Raw genomic sequence first — 18,557 nt, forward strand, 5'->3', positions numbered from 1 at the left:
AAACAAGACAAAAATACTTCTCGGCGTTTACCTTGTATTAAATCTTTACTTAATAAAAGAAAACATGCCAACTTGTCCAGACACTTTATTCTGACTCATAACATACCAGCAATTACTTTACAGATGTAACGTTTGCAATGAAGAAGTTTAAACCAGAGTAAGCCTGGTACATTTGATTTGTTTTGAAGCCTTAAATTAAACCCGTCCAGAAATCATTTCTACCACCTCCTACTTTCGTGCGCTACTTCAAAGACTTAAAGATAGGTTATATAAACGATTTAATATGTAGGAAAGCAACATGATTATGTAATATCTGGGAAAGTGCAGTATTTGTGGTGATAGCAAGACCAGACAGGACAAGATAATGTATTACAACTTAGGCACACGTATGGTGCTACAAGAGGATGACAGGAAACCCAACGGTGTAATCTATATAAAAAGAACAACTAACGAGAAACATTTAACAACAACATCAATAAACGACATCTACCTAACATCAAATTCATATTGATAATTGTCCATTTATAAATTTATAGATAACAAGAATATAATTGTTCAACTCCCTCAATCAAAATTTACCATATGGATTTGACCATTATTGGTATGTTCAGTACTTATACACCTTTGGCTTTCAAATACTTAGTTTTAAGCGTTCCTGATGAAGGAAATCTAGAAAAAAAGGTTTGGGGCCCCTTTAATTTATAAAATTTTGTTTTTATATTTTTACTGATACATTTTAACAAAACAAAGTCGATCATTAAAACAGACATTTTTCAGCATATTTAATGTAATTGATGCGTGATAGACGTTTTTATGATAATTTTTTAGTTCTTTAAAAATTTTACGTACACACTTAAACAAATCTGCACTTTTTAAGACATTTTTATTCAATAATATTTCACAAATGTTGCTAAGACAATTTTACGAATATATTTATACTGGTATGAAGCATACTTGATCTACATACTTTTCTTCTATTTTACTTCGTTTCTGAAAATATTTATTGACCTGCTCCTTCTTAAAAATAGTTTGAACCAAATATGAAACTATTATATAAACAAACACTTTGTTTAATAATACACATAGTTGTATGAACTTTGAATTATGTCAACCAGGATGTATTATGTGTCAAAGTAGGTCATTCAAATTTGTAAGTTACATAAGATATATTTCATCATTGCCATAAAAAAGATAAACCAATAGGTCATTGCGCATGTGCTTTAAATTATTTCAATCGACATATTTGATGGCCGAAAAGCAAATGACTCATTGTTAGTGAGGTATAGACATTTTTATGTTTCTCGTTGCAATGATCACAAATAGCTTGTTCGTAGGTTGCTATCCTTTTCATCGTGCTGTACTATCACGTCATCATTAGAACAACTTAACAATAATTCTTAATGTTTTCTGTTGATCATGTGAACTTTCAAACAAAAAGGATTTTTGTTTACACTGATGTATTATCCATGCTAAATCTAAGGGAAAACTATCATGTTAATTGTAAAACAATTCTCCGATTCCTTGATTTATAACACTAAGCATCTTTGGTTTTAAAATTTAGCTGTTTCAACTGAGAGTTAAAACGTTTAATCAGGCTAACGATATCGATCGTCCATATACAACTTGTATGCGCCATCTTGGATATACCTAGAGCCAAAAAAATCAATGTTGACTTTACCTTCGTTTAAATCAAATACGTAGGTACATACACAATCGAGTCGAAAGTTTAGATACATAAACACCGTCAATTGGTGTCATTGGAACTCCAGCATCTTAAAGTAAATAACTAACAACAAGAAATGATAACCTCTCTTTTATCATACATTTTTGTATCAAGTATCTCGTTGAATATATAAATATCAAGATCCAAGCAATAGCAGTATGCATTGTTAGTATTAGACTTTTTTATGTCAATTCAGCAGCACAAATATCTCTTGAGTACCAACTGAAGCCGTTATTACCGAGAGCCAATATATAATCCCAATATTATAAAAAGTGTTTTTAATTCTTTGTATCAGATGTTGTTTCGATGGTATGTTTGATTTTACCAATTTACCTTCATTTTTAAATAACTGATTTTGTATACTTTAACATGTTTACAAATCTTATGATTTTCGTTGCTCATGGATGACCTTTTCTTAAGTTAAAAAATACCAAAACTTAAATGAAATTAGGAAAATGCTCACTTTAGATCGGAAACTGGATGTATTTTTACACTGATACTCCCAGAATTTGACAATCATATTCATATTTTGACAAATAGAAATAAATATTCATCAAGCGTAAAGGCCAAAATTATATAAAATATATACTAGGCCGGAAATTTTCTCGTTTTAATTGTTTAACATTTGTCCTTTCTTGGCATTTTCAAGCTTTCTTTACAATATGGTTTTACGTATTGTTGAAAGTCGAATGGTGATTTATAGTTGTTCACTTTCATATGATTTGGTCTCTGGTGGAGATTCGGTTACTTCATATCACATTTTATTTCTAAAGAATAAGAATCCAAAAAGAAACGGAGATACAGTAATATTGCCACAATGGTATTATATGAAAGAGAATAGTGATGATACACACTGCTACAAATGTAGCCATTGAAAGATTTTTGACAAAACCTTACAGTAATTCGTAAAAAAAAATAATATTGCTTAAAACACATTTAAACAAATAGATTTTCTTTTTGTTTTAATATCTATAAACTTTTTAATTACTTGTTCATGATTCCAGCTATTTGTACATAGATATGATAATTCAGGCGATAAAATACTGAAGTTCGCAGATTTTATGTTGGCTGTTTTATACTCTTTTTTAATATTTCACATCTGAATGTTGAAAATTATGGTGAAAACAAATTATCAGTCACAAACTATGTCCTTCAGTTATCTTCAGAATGTGAGGAATCCTGCTTTATTTACTTCCAACTATATATGTTATTGATTCTAGAAAGGATTAGATAAAAACATAAATATCGTCGCTGGGCTTCTAAAATGTTGTAAATTACATTTTTTTCAAGACAAAAATATCTCACAAACAGGCTTTGAAAATTTTGGCAAAATGCATGCTTCCAAAATGTCGTATGTAAACTTGAACATTTTTGTAAATAGCAGTGAAATAAAAACTTTGACATTTCTGGATTATCCAAGAACTTAAATTATTTTCAAAGAAATAAAGAAATGTACAATTTTTTTTTCCAAAGCCATTCTACAACGATTTTCAAGTTTTCATTCAACATTTTGGAAGCAAACTTTACAAACAACTCACATTGGCAATTTTGTAACATGTCTTATTTCACACATTTTGATTAGTCTAACTGTATGCTATTTTGTAATACCAAAGATTTCCTCCCGCCCAGACCATTGGTGTCAAAAAGTATTTTTAGCCAAAAAAGTCATATACGACATTTTAGAAGCCCAGCGATGATATACGATATTTTTAACCATTTATTTCAAATTTCAAATGCAGCTTCAGTTGCTGAGTTGTTTAAGTAATTCACACATAGTGATAATTAGCTTTTCAACACCGAGGTTGTGAGTTATGCGAAATATTATCTTAATTTACATGGATTACCAGTTTCATTTGCCGAAAGTTGGTGGTTCTCTCAGTGTGTTCCACTTTTCGTCAAGGATTGGCCGAAATTAGTAGTATGAAGAATAAGCTGATGAAAGTGGCGATTAAGACCAACAAAACAAAATTTTTAAACCGGAAAATCGATAAATATTTCCGTGTTGCTTATAAATACCCATATTCAGCTTTCCTTTTATGTTTTTAGTTCTTGAATACTCAGGATTTAGTCACGTCGTTAGTCTCAGACATTTTAATGAATGTAAATTATAGATTATACAAAACTAAATGACTTGCTCCTCGTCGAATTGTTGAAATAAATTATCAATAATGAAAGTTATTATTTATGTCATGTTTTTTTTTGTTTTTTTTATTAAATAGAAAAGAAAGAAATTAATCACTGCACACGTTAACACAACAACATTTAACGATCCATTACAGGTAAGCCTAATACAACACAATCTTACTGGTTTCTGTATTATGAAATACAATACATGACGTTTTTCTTATCATTTTTTTTAATTCAATATAAACGTTAATGTCATAGTTGAGATATATAAAAGCATTAAAAATGGACAAGGAATGCAAACAATAAAGAAGATTCTGTTAACATAGATATTGAAATTGTTTAAAATAATTAAAACATAAGTTTAAATGGAGAAATTGAATATGGTTCTGGTAAATACCTTTATTACATGACTGATTCAACATAGTACGGGATAATTTTACTGATTCTATTGTAGATATGGAAAAATTGATACGAATCTACATATTTTTACAAAAAATTGTAATAGAGCTGGTCGGAAAGTTTTTGATAACCCAATTTCAACCAGACAACTTTCAAACGTTTCTTTTTAATCAGAGACATACATTATTCCATCTTTATTTCAATGGAAGACCATGTTGTGCTTGTAGTCGTTTTACAAACTATAGAAATCAACAGGTGCTTAGGAAAGTGCAGTTCGATACATTATTTGTACAAAGACAGAACCCTTGCAATATTCAAAGTAACAACCACTCATGTATTTATATTGCGGCACCTACTGTTAAAGTATCAGAGCTCGATGTAACATTGGCAATTACGATTCTTAAAAATTGCTGTGCAACAACCTTTACACAACAGGAATTGCAAGCATTAGACGATATAAGGAATATACGAAATGACTTCGCTCACAAACCAAGAAACAGCGACATTTCCGAAAATGAGTTTGATCGTATGTGGTCTGTGTTAGAAAATGCAGCCCTTAATTTGTCTAAAGCCGTTGATCAAGAATACTTTAATAATATCAAGCTGAGAATACGGAAATTGAGAAATAGACAAATTTTGAGAGCCTCTGGGGACTACACGGAATATTTGAACCAGTTATCAAATATAAAAGATGTAAGACTTTTCATAAAGAGTTTACAAATATCGACAGGAGTTAACACAGTTTTTACATAAAGACTGTGACAACAATTGTAATTCAAAGCTTTTATTTTACAGGCTGCTTTGTACAACGAATAGCAAGTTGAAAGCAACATGAGATATTATACAATATAAATAACACAATCAATTATCAAATTTGAAAATAATGAACAGAATTTAAAGATTATTCTTAAAAAGCCTAAACTTGCAAATATATAAATGTCAAAAGATTTTATTTTCTTAACAAACAACTATTTTTGACTTAACGTCTTTTTCAAAAGATAGCATATAATAGATCCCAAAGTGAGAAAAAATCATGGACTATATTCTTATTTTAGAGATAAATGCTCTTAGATTTTTTTTTCTCATTTTAACTGATCAAAGATGTCATATGATATTTGTATCTGAAATAATTCCATGGATAAGAATGTTCAACTGTATTACATGATAAACGATAATTTAAATTTTATCCGATCTGTATTTGCGAAAAGAATTGTATAAGTATTAAAAGGTTGTTTGCATATCCTATACAAACACAACACGATTAACAAAATATTAAGGAAAAGTGAAAATTAAATATTAAAGATGTCTTTTCTTGATTTTCAGGATATATCCGAAAGCCTTGGAATACACAAAAGACTTCTAGGCAAAATAGATACACTTATTGAAAGAAGAGGTTCCGTATATTACGTATTGGGCACATGTTTTCTTTTTTTATATATATATATAATCAGTAGAATTTAGCATTGCTAGTGGTAAGAGACACAGATACAGACTACGTGCTATTCAAACAATAGAATATGATAAATCCCAATGTGATGTGTGAGATACAAATTAAAGGCCTGTATTCAAGGTTTAGAGAAATATGCTTTTAGATTTAATTTTATTTTAACGAGACATAGATATAAAAAGGGGTGATCTCAGGTGCTCCGGAAGGGTAAGCAAATCCTGCTCCACATGGTAGCCATTGTGACATTTTAGGCCTATTACAAGAAAACTGCAGATTAGAGCTTCCTGATTTTTTTTTGGTCAGAATTTATGTGCGTATGATATACCATGCAATCAGTTTTCAGATTAATCTCTCGTCAACTTTCTGTTTACCGTTTATTTATGTTTTCTAACACGTGGTAGCTATGTATGCAATTTTCGTTGCATTTGTCGAAGGTTCTACAACTAAAGAGCATCCAAGATTTGTTGTCAGGGTGCATTTACATATGCTTTGCCGTGGGATTCTTCTTTTCTAATTATGGCCCATCAATTTTTTGTTTACTAAATACTCACGTTTTCTAACATATGGTGCCCCATGTATGATATTTTCGTCCCATTTTTCCATGGAACTCAGAATAAAACTTCCAAAAATGTGTGGTAATTATTAATGGAAATATACTGAACTGTGTAAAATAATGTAAGAAAGTCGAAAGTTTGTCAAACATTCTAGTTCTAGATTTCGTTTATCTGTATCAGCATTAATCATGTTAATGAAAGCAATAGTATGTGAAGAAAAGCTTGTTGTTTCGGTGAAATATTTTATAACAAGTTCGTCGGTGTACAGTTAGATGCAAGTATTTACTGAAATATGAGTGATGGAGTAACAGGACATCATAAATAAATCTGAAATTAAACAGCCTTTTTTTATAGTGTTCTGCTATAGTTCTCCTTCATTATAAGGAACATCGACTGTCTGTTGAAAAGAGAATACTACAAACTCGATCAACTTATATGCTGTTAATGCAAGATTCTAGTAATTTGATGAGTTTATATTCAGTCTATCTTTCTATTGAGCATGAGAAAAAGCAGTTCAGGACAAAGGAAAATATTAATCTTGCAATTGAAGATGTTTGTTAAGCACATTAAAAAAAAATAAAAGAATTAAACAGATGTGGTTGACATCACTAGTGGAATATATCTCATCACAATATTTCTGAAGGCCATTTTTTACTGTATATGGTAAAAATTGTAGAAAGATCTTAATAACTCGGATAGTTATATAAAAAAGAAGATGTGGTATGATTGCCAATGAGACAACTATCCACAAAAGACCGAAATGAAACAGACATTAACAACTATAGGTCACCGTACGGCCTTCAACAATGAGCAAAGTCCATACCGCATTGTCAGCTATAAAAGGCCGCGATAAGAAAATGTAAAACAATGCAAACGAGAAAACTATCGGCCTCATTTATGTAAAAAAATGAACGAAACCAAATATGTAACACATAAACAAACGACAAGCACTGAATTACAGGCTCCTGACTTGGGACAGGCACATACATAAATAATGTGGCGGGGTTAATACCCTTTTATAGATTTTTGTGACGTGTATGTTTAATTTAGATAAACAAGTTCAATTGTACGTGTCTTTATATAATGAAGATTGAACATGTGTCAATGGGGGGTTGTGTGTATCAATTTTACGCTTTAGTTGGCACGGCAATAAGTTAATATATTTGCAAAATAAGTAAAAGTGTTATGTTTACGCATCTGGTGTATAAACAAAATTTAATCTTGGTTTCTAGGATGACTTTATTTATATATATTCTTTATTTCTAATTTTAGGCTTACCTGCAATTAAAATTGATAAGAGTACTTTGACAGTCGCGTATGGAGACAAAATTGTAATTCCATGCAGTATCGAATCAGATTCTTCAGTGACACATGTCAACTGGGAGAGAACTTCCAAAAACGGTGCTGTACCTTTATTCAACGATGATCGTCAATACCAAGGTAGTACACCTATTGAACCTTCGTTGACGATAAACTTTGTTACATTTGACGATGCTGGAACATACATCTGCCTTGCCGAGAATGCTACTGGTGAAAATAAAAGTAATCCTGTAACTTTGATAGTTGATGGAGGTAAATGGTTGAGGTTTGATTATATTTTATCGCTCCTCGGATACATTCTTACGTTATGATTGGTTTAACGCCGTCACGTGGTGACCTATTATTAATGTATATGGAGTTAGTATATTTTATATGGGGTACGAATCCATAGAAGATAAGTAACATTCATAAGAGATTCGGCCTTTGGTTTCATCCCATATTTTTTTACTAACCCTCTATGGATGAATAAGGGGTCATAATATGGGTTTGTTTATAGAATACGGATGTCCATATTTTAAAACTTTTTATCTTAGATAAGACTGAAAATGAATATAGATAGAGCAAAGACAGCAAAATTCATATAAACGCAATAAACAAGAGTTTTCTTACTTTTCAGGATATCTTGATACAAATACTAGTACGACTATTACTAACATTACCCAAGGAAAAAATATTACCATTAAGTGTACCGTGAGTGGACTACCACCTGTCTCATCAATTATATGGCAGTTCACTCCACCTGGTGGCACTGCTCAAACGATTAATATAGAAGACTGTGATGGAAAATATACTGGTGGCTCTCTTCAACATCCTTCTCTGACTGTGACCAACTTTCAGCCATCTGACGCCGGATCATATGTCTGCTTTGCGACTAATGCTGTCGGAATATCTGAAAGTAACTCTTCAGAGTTATGTTATGTTAGTAAGTAATAAACAGGTCTTCACACATTTTCAAATTATTTGTTTTACCAATGAAGATCATAAGAAACATTCTATCAAAATCAAATATGTCAATTAAAGGTTTTGATTTTGTAGATTATACCGGTATTTTTAATTGTAATTTGGCAAATGTTTGATAAAGAACAAATTCCTGGCTAATTTGATAATACTGATTTCCACTTTTTTGTTATGGTTACAAAAGACATACCAGTAAATATGTGTTTAATTATAGCCAAGCTTGTAAAGATGTTAATTGCAGTGACAATACACCTACATCATAAAATTGCAGTAATTCCGAATAAATTGATGTACCATTTATGTCCGTAGTTCCCATATTATAACAGGAGACCAAAACATCGGTCATGACCGAGAGTTGAAATCGTTCCTCCGTAAAGAACCCAAAAATCGTTCTCACGTATAGTTTGATACGGATAAGACGAGAAAAGGCTGACAAAAACTCCGTTGATTCTTACTTTAATTCATAAATATACATGTTGATATTCGCATTTAACATTTTCAAAGTACATATAACTCCTAAAAACAACAATAATAACCATATTTCTCGTATTAAACATAACCTAAGGGGAATCGTCAAGGTATTCATTTTTATAAATATCATTATCACACAAATTCACAAATTCCCCAACAATCCAACTGACACCGTTCTCGAAAAATGACATCTATACAAGCAGAACCAAATACAATTCAATTTCCAACTACTGTATGTATTATGTATGGGCATCTGAAGCTGTACAATACACCTTACAAATATAGATTTTTTACATCTTCAAGCCATTGTGTCACTGCTTAACAGTCTATTCAACTAACTAGTACACGTGATTCAACCAAAAACATAGTAATAAATTGTTCATTTAAGGCCTTTGAAAATCATGAAATTGATTACTTTTGAAGTGTCAAAATTTGTTGGAAGAACTTGATAAATTGCATGCTTATATATGTGATTTCGAATCTGTTCACAGTTTTGTTTTTCTACTATTAATATACCACATATGCCATAATCATTTAGAAAAACTTCACATCTGTGGAATTGTTACACGAATGTATAAATAATTGTTTTTTCATTATTCACCCTCATTATCAATTTTACATATTTTCAAGGTTTACCTGTAATACAGATTCCACAAGATTACTTCATCGACACGTGCACATATGGAAACCAGGTGGTAATTCCGTGTAGTATTAAATCCGATTCTACGGTTACTGGTATTTACTGGGAGAAATATTATAAAAACGAAATAGAACGTATAAACAACGGTGATAAAGGATATCAAGGCTTTACACCTACGTCACCCTCGTTGATAATTAATTTTGCTACATCAGATGATGAAGGCACGTACGTTTGTCATGCTATAAATTCTGCTGGCAAAAGCACTAGTAATTCTGCAACTTTAAGATTAAATGGAGGTTTGTATATATTGTTTAAGGAAATACTATGTTTAATGTATATTGATTTCTCAGTCAGTACTTCGTTCACTTTTCTGGTTTTTTTTCAATGAATTATTCAGTTAAAATATCGATGCGTGAATATCTTATAATATCTTCTTAATTTATACAAACGTCCGATGAGCTGACTAAATAGATAAGATATTCGTACAAACAATGCGTTTCTAGAATAAACTTCATCTGGTACCCTCGTGCAGAATGTTTTGGAAGCCAAATATATAAACGGGCACTTTTATGGCATGGAGGTTCGTAACTCTTAGCATAACCTTGTTATGTCGGGACACAAAATAATGTTCGATCTTAGACTTGTATGAAAAGGGTTTAATCAAACTCTCTATTATTTTTAAGGGGTTCTCGACGTTGATATTGGTCCAACTAATGCTACCATAATCAACGGACAAAATCAAACCATAAGTTGTACTGTGACTGGAATACCACCTGCTACATCAATAATATGGGAGTTCACTCCAAACGGTGGCACTTATTCACGCCATATACTAGGAGATGAAAGTAACGGAAAATATACTGGTGGTTCTGTAAAAAATCCATCTCTAACTATAACCAATTGCCAACCATCTGACGCAGGTTCATATAAATGCTATGCTTTGAATACTGTTGGAATATCCTTGTGTATAAATCCGTCTGTTCTCGAGTACACAGGTAAGAAATAAAGGCTCATCTAAAGTCATAGTTGTATAAAAAAAATATGATGTAAACAAAGAAGAAATTTTGTAAAGTTGTAAATTATTGTATGATGAGCCTTGCAATGTTACTTTTTCCATCGAGTAAATTAATGATCCTACTGACAGTAGGCCATTACGTATTTATTCGATTGCAACATATAGCCTGATATCATTGATGATTTATTGCTTACTAACTCAAATTTCAAAGTATCATTTATTAACAAGTTTTGATTTAAGGAGTAACTGAAAAAGAACTTACACAAATATTGAGCTTTAATATGGGTTATAATAGTGGGAAGTCTATAAAGAATCGAACGCTAGACTTTGTCAACCTTTGAAACGAATGATGAACAACTGTCATATTCCTGAATCGATACAGTCATCCTGTCGATAAAATAGCGAGTTTAGTCTGATTTTAATCCTTCCATTTGTAGGACAATAGTTCTGTTATATTGACACCAGTGGATGAGCAACCGAAAAAAAAACATAATTGATAATAGTCAGGATCCAGCAGCCAAAATTGTGAACGCATACATCACAAACATACAAATATAACTAATCTAAAAATACAACAAATAAACAGATACTCTTTTTGTATTGATTTTCGTATTGTTCACAAATTATAATTCTGTCTGTTTCTAAGTGAGAAAAATCTTGTATCATAAATTACAAAATTTTGATACATGTTATGACACCGGCAAAACTTATGGATAATTTTTTTCACCAGTTTTCTTCAAATGACTCACCAGTGACGCTTGAATAAAACGATTTAAAAAGACTCTAGTGGTGTTACTACGAAACAATTCTTCTGTATTTTGCATTTTGTCTTTAGTGTAGCAAGAAACGTTGTCTTTAGACGGACACGCTTTTTCTAACAAATCATACCAAATCATACATTTACATAATATGCAAATTGCTATTTTATATATTAAGGAACTGATGAAGAGACTTACAAAAGAATAGATGGTATGCGAGTGAGTGGGGAACATTGCAGAAAGACAGCACTTGCCTATTCTCTGCTAGTCTATACTGCGATGCGGGAGTGGCTGTCACTTGAGGAAGATCATTCCATAGTTTTGCGGGAAATAGCTGAAGCTGTCTTTAAAGTTTCGAATGTTATTGTAAGCCCACTTGTCGACATAATAGATAGGAAACTAGTTCCAATCTACCTAAAACGAATCGAAAATGGTACATATAAGCCAAGAGACGATACTGTCCAAAAAATAATTATACGTTCGTTTGGTAAAGAATGTATCGAGTGTTTAATGAAGTTTTGTAGTTTTGATATTCTCTTTGACCACGTCCGCCTTAAAAGAGAGAATAAAGATGGGGACTTTTTGGAAGTCGATGGTTACACTTTGGCGAATGCATTTTTTCAGCGAATGAAGTTTGATAAAGACGATGCCTATTTAATCGGACAGTACATTAGACAATTGGGAGAAGAAATAGATCGAGAAACCCTTGATTTATTTGTAGATATTTTGCGTCAAGGTGGCGGTGATATAACATTTAACCACATGGACACTTTACTAGACGGTCTTACAAAGGAAGGTACTGACTTTGATGTTTTCCGTAAGTTTCCAAAGCTTTACGACGCATTTTACCGCACAGTTGATAAAAACAAAAACACAATATTTCACCTTATAGTTGCGTTTTATACCTTAGATAAGAAGTACAAACTATATATACAGCACTTTTGTGAGAATAAATTTGATTTATTGCAGTGGCGTAACTCTCGTAATTATACAGCAATAGATTTCGCTGCGTTTCTAAGGAGAACTGAAGTTATTGAATGTGTAATATGTAATATTAACGTTAATCGTCAATCGACGATCAACAGAATTCTCGAAACGATGAACATTTTTGTCGATGAATCGCTAGGAGTAATCGATAATTTGTTTAACATTCCCGTGAATAATATTGTCCGTGGCGATACAACTGATTATACTAATATTATGCTACTAATCGGAAAAGAACCTGAAACATAATTTATCAGTCAGATAATGATGATGAATAATTTGGGGAAATATGTAATGAACTTTGTAAATAATATCAACGAAACTATTAATTTGATGCATTACCCGCTGCATTAGATCATTTTCAAAAATTGAATTTGTCAACATGTGCTTGTACGTTTATGTCTAGATGGAATTGCAAATGTAAATGAAGAACAATTATTAATGTAGTACCGGTATCAACATCCCATTCGATGAATTTTATAATGTTATTGCTTTATTCTAAAAACATGTTTATATTCCTTTTTTTTAACTGAACTGGAATCTTCTTCATATGTATTATAATCTTTGATAAATTGGTGCAAATGCCGCAATGCATATAATCCTTTTTCCATTGAGTCTGTCATTAAAAACTTTGAACTTTCGTTGTTTCTCTTGGCCAACTGTATAGACTGGTTAATAAGTAAAATCACAAAAATACTGGACTCCGATTATAAGTCAAAACGGAAAGTCCTTAAGCAACTGGCAAAATCAAAAACTGAAACACATCAAACGAATGGATAACAACTGTCATATTCCCGACTTGTTACAGGCATTTTCCTATGAAGACAATGGTGGGTAAACCTTGGTATCATAGCTAACTAAAGCAAATAGGTAAAACAGTAAAAAATAGGGATGCATTCAATACTGCACTATTATCTTAATCACTGTAAAATTCAAGAAATATGTCAAAAAAGAAAAAAAAGGCATATAAACAAAGCATATTAGCAAAAACGGCTGACAAGAATATCAAGATATATTCTTACAAGGCAAAGACAAGAGTACTATGTGACGTTATTAAGATGAATAACAACGTCAGTACCTAGAACCTATACTTTATGATCATCGTGTATTACTCAGACACTGTTGACGTTTTACAAAGTCGGAGTAGCTATAGCAGCTCCAATCTCTTGAATACCGAATGAGTTTGGAAATATATATCCAATATGTAGATGTAGTTTGTATATTGCTACTAAGATGGAGAAATGCTAGCTAATTTTAAAATTAAAATTGTCTCGTTTGTCATAAGTTCGGGTACTACGATTACCGCTTGTGTCAAATTCGAGGTAAAAGTCTAAAAATGAGGCAAAGGTAGCTGTGTCTGTTGTTTTTTAATTTCTAGTTCTGTAGGATATATCAATGGAACTTCTTGGTTATAAAAGAACCTCACTTACAGGACAGTTGCATAAAATTCTTTTATATTAACAACGATGTGTTAACAAATCAAACAGACATAAAAGGTAAAACAGTAAAAAAAAAAATAGGAGTGCATTCAATACTGCGTTATAATCTTAATCACTGTAAAATTAAAGAAATATGTCAACAAAGAAAGTACTTTGGCAAAAACGGCTGACAAGAATATCAAGATATATTCTTACTAAGCAAATTAAAGAATATTATGACACGTTATTAAGATGAATAACAACGACAGTACTTAAAACCTATACTTTACGATCATCGTGTATTATTTGTGAAGTTGATACGTAATATTCACAACAGGGTCTTGATCTCTTCCATTAATCTTTTTAAAGAAAAAGGACGAGACCAATTTTTACATACACCGGGTTCATCGCCTTTTTACTCAGATACTGTTGACGTTTTACAAAGTCGGAGTAGCTAGCAGCTCCAAGCTCTTGAATACCGAATGAGTTTGGAAATATATATCCAAGGTGTAGATGTAGTTTGTACATGTATATTGCTACTTAGAAGGAGAAATGTTTGCTAATCTTAAAATTAAAATCGTCTCGTTTGTTATAAGTTCTGGTACTAAGATGACCACTTATGTCAAATTCGAGGTAAAAGTCTAAAAATGAGGCAAAGGCAGCTGTGTCTGTTGTTTTTTAATTTCTAGTTCTGGAGGATATATTAATGGAACCAAACAGGAAAAGATTGTTAATGGAAAGAACACCATCAATATATCTGAATGTGAATATATCTTTAACTATAAATGGGTAAAGACGTTTGGATAAATGTGAAATGCTTACAGTTTTAAAACAAAATAACGTCAAGTGAGCAATTTAAGAAATGGTCTTGTAGTTGGAATAAAGTTGATATATAAAGTTTCTATGCTATCGCTAAGAATGAGCATATGTAGAAAATTTTTAAAAAATCAATTGAGGATGCGGCTCAAAAATGAGAATTGACTTATAGTTGTTTTGTTACATACACCTATAAACTATCGGAGTTTCAATACTTGATGTAAAGAAACCTGTAAACTGCAAAATGGGTAAAAAATAAAATTAGATCTCCAAACAAGAATTCACTATACAAATCATTGCTCCAAATCATTAATTTAAACGTTGAGATTAGTTCGCAACCGATCATCTTACTCAATTTCTAGTGATAAGTCAAGATATATTAAGCAGTCTTGACTGTATCTGGTGTTCTCTTTATTTCGTGTTCATGGCACAAAACTAAAACATCCTTTATATCTGTAGCAGAATGTGCGTTTTATTATACTATCGGAGAAGCTGTTGTATGAAGTTCGTCTCATCTTTTTTAAATAAAAGAAGAGGGGCACAGTTATTTCAAAATTGATTGCTATTGCCTTCTAAAAAAAACTTGTCCTCCAAAACAATGAAGGGGGGCAAGGGGTTTAACTGTTATGCTGTTATGGGGCAATTTAATTCTTTGTTATCTGTTATTTTGAGAATATATTTGCTGTTAGCTGTTATTGTCTTATTCTTTGTTAGCTGTTATTTGGGCTATTAGTTTTTTTGTTATCTGTTATTGTGATAATGTATTTGCTGTTAAATGTTATTGAAAATTGGAATGTTAGCATTTTTTTTGACAGTCAATATTCGGTATATATTGAAGATCATTGGACATTGGGGTCTACCACTACTAATATGTTTGTCCCGTATTCAGAGAAGGATTCAATTAACATTTACCCATCACAGAAGTGAGGTCCATGATAATTCAAGTATATCTTATGATTATCCTTTGTAATAAATTCCATTTTTTTTTTTATGAATGTGTATTCAGAATTATCTTAATTGTTTGTATGAGAATATAAATGTTCCTTGTTTCACGTACGAACATATTAAATTAAAACAATTCTTAATATGACAAAAAGGAAAACATATGGCCAGGAATATCTGACAAAGATCTCAATTAAGGACTAGGTCCTAACAACCAGTTAACCTTTTATATAATATGGTACATAGACTCAGCTCTGTGATTCTTTTCAAAGCAGAACCAAATGCATTGTACAATGAAAGTTCCAACCATGTACTTGGGTCCGAAGCTGTACATAACTCATTACAAACAAAGATTTCTTTCGTTACAAGCCATTGTTTCCCTACTAAACTATGTATTCTACTTACTAGTACACTTGGTACAATCAAAAACCTCAGCTGATAAAAAATTGTTCAAATAAGGCCTTTGAAAATAGTGGAATAAATTGCTTTTGGAGTGTCAAAATTCGTTCGAAGTACTTGATAAATTGCATGCTTATAATTGGTGCTTTTGATTTTGCTACCCTATATACCACTTTGCCTCATAGTCTTATTAAGAAAAATTCACACACCTCATTAAATGGTCATTTTGAAAAAGTCAGAATATTCAAACTCTTTTAGGTCATTTTTTATATTAGCAACAAAGGGAGCTTCAGTCAATATATATAAACAATACACCAACGTTTCATGAGAACTGCTGAAAGCATTTTTGAGTTATTTTTGAAAACTAGAAAATACCACCTTTTTCTAATGAATTAAATCCCTTAACTCAATAACATAAAATCTAAAATTAATAAAAATCGAAAGGGAGTTTACAACAAATTGAACAATGGATATAAACATTTCAGCAAAGTTTCATGAGAACTGCTGAGAACATTTTTGTGTTAATGTCTGAAAACTGGAAAAATCCCCCCTTTTTAATTAATAAAACCCGTTAACTCGGAAACGTAAAATCTAAAATTTATAAAAATTGAAAGTGACCTCATGTTAATAGATATAAACAATTCACCAAAATTCCTTGCTTTGTGAAAGCATTTTTGAGATATTATCAGAAAACTGAGAAAAAAAAAACTACCAATTGCATTGAATAAAACCATTACCCAGAAACTTAAAATCTAAAATTTATAAAAAAAAAAAAAAAAAAAAAAAAAAGAGACAGCTCACATCAATAGATATAAACAATTTCCCAAAGTTTAATGCAAATTGTTTAAAGATCGAGTTTTTGAGTTTATGTCCGACGTGTTGACAACAGACGGACAACAGTATACCATAATACGTTCCGTAAACGAGCGTATAAAAAATATTATAATATATTGAGTAGTAATTTAAACACATTCTATATATAGCTAGCTACATAAAGTAATAATTATACTCAAAACATAGTCATAGAAAATGGAATGCATTACAAAGGATTATATCCGTAATAAGAAATACTGATTTGCCAAAGATCGAATTATTTTAATATTTCATTTACTGTTACCTGTTTTTGACCATTTTAATTCCTTGTTATCTGTTATGAGCCAAATCAATTTGCTGTTTTGCTGTTATTGGGACCCCCCTTCCCCCCCCCCCCTCAACAATATATTGATGATGTTAGTTTAAGAGCGTTTGTTTATTTAAATCGAAGTGTTTTTGAGTTTTATATTTACCAATCCGATGAACAATGCAAATGATTTAGTGATTTAATCCAAGCAATCTACATATATAATATACAATTGTTATCAAAGGTGCTAGGATTGTAATTTAAAACGCCAGACGGGCGTTTCGTCTACATAAGACTCATCAGTGACGCTCAGATCGAAATAGTTAAAAAGCCACAACAAGTACAAAGTTGAAGAGCATTGAGGACCCAAAATTCCAAAAAGTTGAGCAAATACCAGTTACACATTTATCAAAATACGATTACCTACACGTACATACACATTTTAACTTGTAAAGTAAGCTAAAGCTTCGTGCTTTTGGTGGGGGGGAGGGGGGCAATATTTTATATTATGTTTAATGAAGCGGGACTTGAAAATGCTAATATTACTGAATGCCAATTTTTTTTTACATGAAATAGTTTGTCTTAAACTTATCAATGCACAACAAACGTTGTCATGTAAACTATGCAATATTTTCAAGGTCGATAGAACAAAAGTAATCTCAAAGAAATGGTGTATTTTAATGCTACTTACATCTGCATTCCGATTAAAAAATCATTGACCTACCACTAATTGTTCCCTTAAACTGACTTATCCAAACTAATTCATACCAACTAAGCAATATCTTCAAAGTCAATAAACCATGACTGAGAGCCTGTCCTACGGTATAATCTCCATGGAAATGAGATGTACCAATGCTACTATAACTGTATACCAAATAATATTGACATACCACCAGTGGATTTCCATAAACTGACCAATTCAAAAACACATATATTGTTGACACCAGTCTAGAACAAATGACACTTTGGTGTAACAGAAGTGGATTTAGAGGGGATTATATATAATACCGGTATACCTCATATCTACTTTTGTTAATATGAATACCTGATGTAATTAAATGTCATGTGAAACTATTGGCAATTTCAATTTATATGAAATTGAGCATAATTGTAATACCATTTGATTGTTGTCTTGACCAAGTTTGTTTTGGGGGTTTAACCTTGTTTCTTTGATATTTCTACAATCCTTTTCAAAGAAACACTACGGTACGTATGTAAAGTTATGTGAACACATGACCATACATCCTGTCTTAACCTTTTTACTTTTAGTTTGACATTGCACAAGGTTATGTTTCTAAGACGGCTTATGATGTCTTTACACTTCTTTTTTTAATTTTGTTTTTTGTGTGTACTGCTTGTAACTTTAAGTGTGGAAGAACATACTTTATTTATTAGTTTTCAGCAACTAACAGTATAACTTTTTGTCTATTGTTTTTATGTTAGATGCTTTTGTGTCTGGTATACAAG

General features: G+C 31.4%; 1 long non-coding RNA gene across 2 annotated transcripts; it reads left to right on the forward strand.

Annotated features, from left to right (window-relative positions):
• Positions 1-1,241: 1,241 nt before the first annotated feature.
• Positions 1,242-13,035, forward strand: LOC143075950 (uncharacterized). 2 transcript variants are annotated; one of them, XR_012978480.1, is made up of 9 exons: positions 1,242-1,280; positions 3,943-4,002; positions 4,305-4,942; positions 5,573-5,642; positions 7,523-7,822; positions 8,187-8,492; positions 9,629-9,934; positions 10,322-10,633; positions 11,590-13,035. It is a non-coding gene; the product is annotated as an uncharacterized LOC143075950 (long non-coding RNA). The 2 variants fall into 2 exon arrangements; XR_012978481.1 differs by lacking the exon at positions 1,242-1,280 and adding an exon at positions 1,844-1,888.
• The last annotated feature ends 5,522 nt before the right edge of the window (positions 13,036-18,557 follow it).

Source organism: Mytilus galloprovincialis, chromosome 5, assembly GCF_965363235.1.
Source record: "Mytilus galloprovincialis chromosome 5, xbMytGall1.hap1.1, whole genome shotgun sequence".
NCBI lineage: Eukaryota > Metazoa > Mollusca > Bivalvia > Mytilida > Mytilidae > Mytilus > Mytilus galloprovincialis.